We start from the raw sequence: 4,995 nt of genomic DNA, 5'->3' as shown, positions 1-4,995 counted from the left end.
AGGGGCGCGCCTGGCCTGGGGCGTGTGCGGGCCCCTGGCTCTGGGCCCTTGAAAGACCGGAGCAGGAAGCTTGCGCAATCCCTTGGCTGAGCGTCCGCAGAGAAAGAAAAAGAGCAGAAGCCGAGCGAGAGTGGAAGGAGAGAGGGGGGCGGGCAAAGAGCCATCCAGGTCTCGGCTCCCGCCCGAACGCACGGCCCGGAATGCTGGGTGGGGACTGCGCGGGGACTCGAGCCCGGGAGGGCTGGGGTGCGGAAGCGAACCCCCAAAGAATGCGCGGGGCTAGTGTTCTCCCAGGAAACCGGGAGAAGCCTGGAGACGGTCTGGCGTTTAAGAACGCACACGTTGACGCCACCATTTCACCGCCACCTCGCAGCTCTGGCGGTGGCGGCTCCCGCTGCTGTGGCGGCCACTTCCTAAGGCCACTTGCGTGGCTCCTCTGCTGGAGGGGTCTTGGGGGTGGCCGTCGCCTTCTGGCGGCATCAGACAGAAGGTCGGTGTGTAGCGACTGCTCTCTGACAAGGTCGAGGTGCAAACCCAAGATTCGCACATGTGGGGCTGCCGGGCGTGGTGGGGACGACGCCTGCCTGTAGTCCTAGGGACAGGGGTGGTTGGCTCCCTGGGTTTATAGAAGCTGGGGGAGGCGACTCTTGGGGAGGGAGACACAGGAAAAAGGTTTTCCTCCTCCTTTTATGTTTGGGGCTTCTTCCTGACACTCTAGCCCAGGGCGACTGGACTGGAAAAGGGGAAAGGTCTCCGAGGCTGGAGCGGGAAGCGCTGTCAGCGCGACAGTCACCCAGTCACTCTCGCACTCTGAGCCTGCCAGCCGCCCAGCCACTGGCTTTGTCGGGAGGTCTGTGGCGACCTTGTCCTGGACAGTCCCGTCGTCTGGGAGGGGCTCAGATTCCCGACACTCTGCCTACCCCCTCGCTAGAAACCCCCCTGGAAAATCTGTTTCCAATGGGTGTTTCCGCATCGACCGGTCAGGCGACGCCGGGGAAGGGCGAACGGCCGCTGCAGCCTCCACGCCGCCAGGGGCGTCGCACTCCGCAGGCCGCGGCTGCGCTCGCTCGGCCTGCGCCCCTCCAGGGCCCACGGTCCGGACCTCGAGGGCCACGCGGCGGACCCGGTGCCCCGACGGCGAGTTTGCGCAGGAGCCGGGCCGGGCCTTCTGCCGAGCTGGGGAGGGAGGGTGGTTCCCGCCGGCGGGTACAGCGGATCTTTTTTGGAGCTGCCCGTGCGGCGGTGCGAGAAGCCCCCGGGCTCCCCAACACTGTGCGAGGCGACGGCCGGAAGAACCTCAGAAGCCCTTGGAGACCCTGGCCGTCCCCGCTCCTTGCCTTTCAGCCGTGACTGGGAAAATGACCGAAATACACAAGCACCCGCAGAAAGCGGCAACTCGCTCCCCGCTTCCCTCCGGCGGTTTATTTATTTAGTCCTCTTGGAGGGTGGGTGCGAATGGAGAGAGGCCAGAGCACTGGCCTCACCTCGGGGAGTGCGGCGTAGCCCAGCCTTCACCTGCCAGCGGTTGTGGGAGGAGCGCAGATGGGCAGCAGGGCGGAGGCTGAGACAGAATTTGGGGGGCGGGGTGCCGATGAGCGCCCTGGGAGCTCCTCCGATGCGCTCCGCGAGCCCCCCCCAATCCTCCGTGGGGCCTCCTCTATCATCTCCCCCCCCACCCCCCGCCTCAGCCCCTCCAAGGCGCCGCAAGCGAGTGGAGCCCACACTCGGGATTCCCAGACCCTCCGCTGGGACCCTTGGCCCTGACCCGGGATAGCCCCAGCCACACGGGGAATCCGGGAGAAGGATCCCGGGTCCGCGCATTTGACGCTGCCATCTCCCAGCCAGAATCAACTCGTGCCCCTCGGTCCCGCAGAGGGGAAGAAGCCTCCCGATGCCACCTCGGGCTGGGGCCCCCAGGGTCCTCAGGGGCCGCAGGAGAAGAGCGATGCTATCCCGCCCAGCCGCAGGCTCCAGCCCCGAGGGGGAGAGGGGAGAGGGGACCTTGGCAAAGCCGCAAACTTTTTAATGGCTGTAGACCAGAGGGTGGTCACTGAGGTTTGAAGGGGTCTGACCCGCGCCGTCCTGGGGAAATGAAGGTGCTTCTTAAAGAAACCCTCTCCCTGAATGGGTTCTCTCTGCAAGGAAGTGCCACGACCTGCCCACGGAGCCCAGGTCTGGGTTCTGCCCGGAAGAAGCCTCTTGTGACTTCCCGGGCTAGTCCCTAACTCGGAAAGCTCTCGAGCTGGTGTGGCTTTCTAGGCCACTAGAGGTGGATTTCAAATAGCCGAGGGAGAATTTACTAGCAACGACTACAAAGTCTGCCCAGGCTGTGACGAGACCTCATTTCTTCCCTTTGTTCTTAGTGGAGGGACTTGCCTCTGACTTTGGCCTGGCGTTTGTAATGTTGCATTTGTAGTGGCGGCTTTGGGGGAGCTGACCTAGTGGGACTGTCTTTGTACGGTGGGGGGACAGCGGGGAGGCTGTGTGGGAATCCCGCACTCCGCCCCCCCCCCCGCATCCTCTCTGAGGATGGCTTTGTTCCTCGGGGCGCCCCTCCGCCCTCGGTGTGCCACCCCTCCTCCCGCCCCCCCCCCGCGTATTTCTGCTCTCCGTCACGCCTCCCGCGAAGGGTCGGCTTTCATTTGCGTGGAGAAGCCCTTGACGCCCCCCCGCCCGCGTCCCTCCGGGGCGGGTCGCTCGGGACTGGCGCTGGGGCTCCAGGTGGGCGGTTGGGGCAGGGTGTGCGGGCGGGGCAAGAGGCCTGGCGCGCCGCGAGGCCGTGGCCCCTTGGCGGGTCCTGGGCAACCCTTGGGGCCACACCAGTGCCGGGCAGGGCCGCGCCTCCACACTGCGGCGCGCGGGGGTCGCAGGCGCCAGAGAGGGACGCGTCGTTTTCTGCGACGTCGGCTGGCCCACCCCCTCCCAACGTCAGGGCAGCCAGCCTCCCCTGGCCCACAAGGAGAAGGCCGCCCGGCCTCCGCCCCATGCTCGGCCGCCGGGCTCCCGCCAGCCTGGAGATATGCGCCCTCGGGATCCACATTTCAAACATGATCTTTGGAGCCGCTTCCACTGCCCGCCACCGCCGCCGCCGCCGCCGCCGCCGCCGCCGCCGCCGCCGCCGCCGCCGCCGCGCGCTCACAACGGCCTCTGTGTGCTCTGTGTTTTTCATTTGGGGTTCGTTTGCCCAAGGTCTCCCCCGCGGGCCTCCTCTGTGCGCGAGGTTCGTCCCTCCACGACCGCCCCTGCATTTTGCTCTCGGGTGCCCCTGTTGCGCCCCCCCCCCCGCCCCCGAAGCCAGCAGGGCCCACACACAGGGCAGATTTCTTTCTTTCTTTTTTCCAACCAAGAGCTGCTGCACCAAACCCAAGAATGAAATAAAAATCGCCCGGCGGATCCCGAAGTGGTCGTCAGCTGAAGCGCGACTGCCACCCCCACCTTCCCCCAGCCCAAAGCGCGCCCCCCCTTCCGGCCTCGCGGCAAACCGAGGGTTAAGCGCGCGCCCGAGGGGGTATTTGGCGTGGGGGGAGGAGCCGGGGTGGGGTTGGGTGCCGAGCACCGCGGCCCTGGGAAGCAGGGCTCACTCTCCTTACCCCCACCAACCCTGGAGTGGCGGGGCAGGCGCGATCAGAAGGGCCAAGTGCGTCTACGCCTCCCGAGCTGGCCGGGAGCCGAGTCCGGCCACGGCCCGGAACCGCGAGGACGCTTCGCGGAGGCCGCGTCCTGCGTAGCCGGAGCTGGGGAGGGGGCGGAGGCTCGCGAGCTGCGGCCGCGCGTCGCCAGCCAGCCGATCGATCCCCGGGGGCGGGAGCGCGGCGAGCCTCGCAAGACACCTGGGTGGGGGGGATGTCCCTGCAGAATCGAGGGCTGAATGGAGGGGGTGCTCAGGAATCCGGTAACCGTAGGATGGCGGCCGGGAGGGCCCAGCCAGAGTACAGCTCGGCCTGCACTGCGGGGGCCCGGGGTGGGTGGTAACGCGCAGGACGCCCCCCGAAATTCCACATTGTCTGCATCAGGACGGCTTGGGCCACTTCCGGAGCTGAGTCTGGCCGCTGTGCAACTTTGTCCTTCGTGGTTCAGGCCCCAGTCTCCACCGAACCCCACCCCCACCCCCACTGACGAGGTCGTCAGACGTGGTCACCCAGTCCATCCGCCTCGCTCCTCCTGAACCCTGATAGCAAAACGTGGGTGTCCCCTGGGCCCCACCTCTGGAAAGATCCCCCAGGTTTGCCCAAGAAGTTCCCCTCCCCAGCTTCTCCCAGGGGGCCCTTTCCTGAGGCGGTTCCTGAGAACCCCCGCGGAATTTCCTTTGGTTCCCAGGCGCCCTGGCCGCGGCCTCACCTGCCTGCTGCGGGCGCCCAGGCGAGGCCGGGGCAGGGGCGCCGAGGAGCCTGCACTCGCTACGCCCTCCCCTAGGGGGCGGGCTCCCCTCGGGCTGGCGGCGGCCGGGGCCTCCCCCCGCGCCTCTCCGTGAGTGGGAAGGCGACCCGCCCGCGGGGCAAAGGGCGCCTCTCGCTGCGGTGGGCGTGTGCGGAGGAGCCCGGCGCGCCCTGCTCTGGCGCACCCCTCCCCCTGCCCCTCGCTCTGGCGACGAGGCTGCTGCTCTTCCAGCCAGAAACAACCGGCCCCAGAGCGACTTTGAACCTTGGGAGACCCTGCACCCCCAGGAGTGAATTGTCTCGATGGTGGGGGGCCATCGTTTCCCAAACGGCACCGCGCTCGGCACCCCCCACTCCCGGCGAGAAGTCGACAGACAGGAGGAGCGTATAATGCACCTTTCAGCCGGGGTGTTTAAAGGGAATCTCCGGTCAAGAGCATCACCTGGCCTTTCATTCTGTTACCGGAGCCAACATGAAGCAAGCTGCTACCTGCAGATTCCCCCAGAGGGCCCGCAGGCCGCGTGTAGGAGTGAGTGCCCGCGGGCGTCTGAGATGGCAGCCGCACCAGCACAGCGGCTCTTCCCCACACGGAGGTTCACTGAAGAGTCAGTTCGGGACA

At 67.1% G+C, this 4,995-nt stretch overlaps 1 long non-coding RNA gene across 1 annotated transcript; it reads left to right on the top strand.

Moving 5' to 3' along the window:
• Window positions 1–3,125: 3,125 nt before the first annotated feature.
• On the top strand, window positions 3,126–3,570 carry LOC111731419. Its single transcript, XR_002777125.1, has 2 exons — window positions 3,126–3,220; window positions 3,348–3,570. It is a non-coding gene; the product is annotated as an uncharacterized LOC111731419 (long non-coding RNA).
• The last annotated feature ends 1,425 nt before the right edge of the window (window positions 3,571–4,995 follow it).

The sequence above is a fragment of the Pteropus vampyrus genome, unplaced genomic scaffold (genome assembly GCF_000151845.1).
Source record: "Pteropus vampyrus isolate Shadow unplaced genomic scaffold, Pvam_2.0 Scaffold371, whole genome shotgun sequence".
NCBI lineage: Eukaryota > Metazoa > Chordata > Mammalia > Chiroptera > Pteropodidae > Pteropus > Pteropus vampyrus.
Note: the sequence above shows the minus strand (reverse complement) of the source record. Positions and strands in the feature narration are given on the sequence as shown.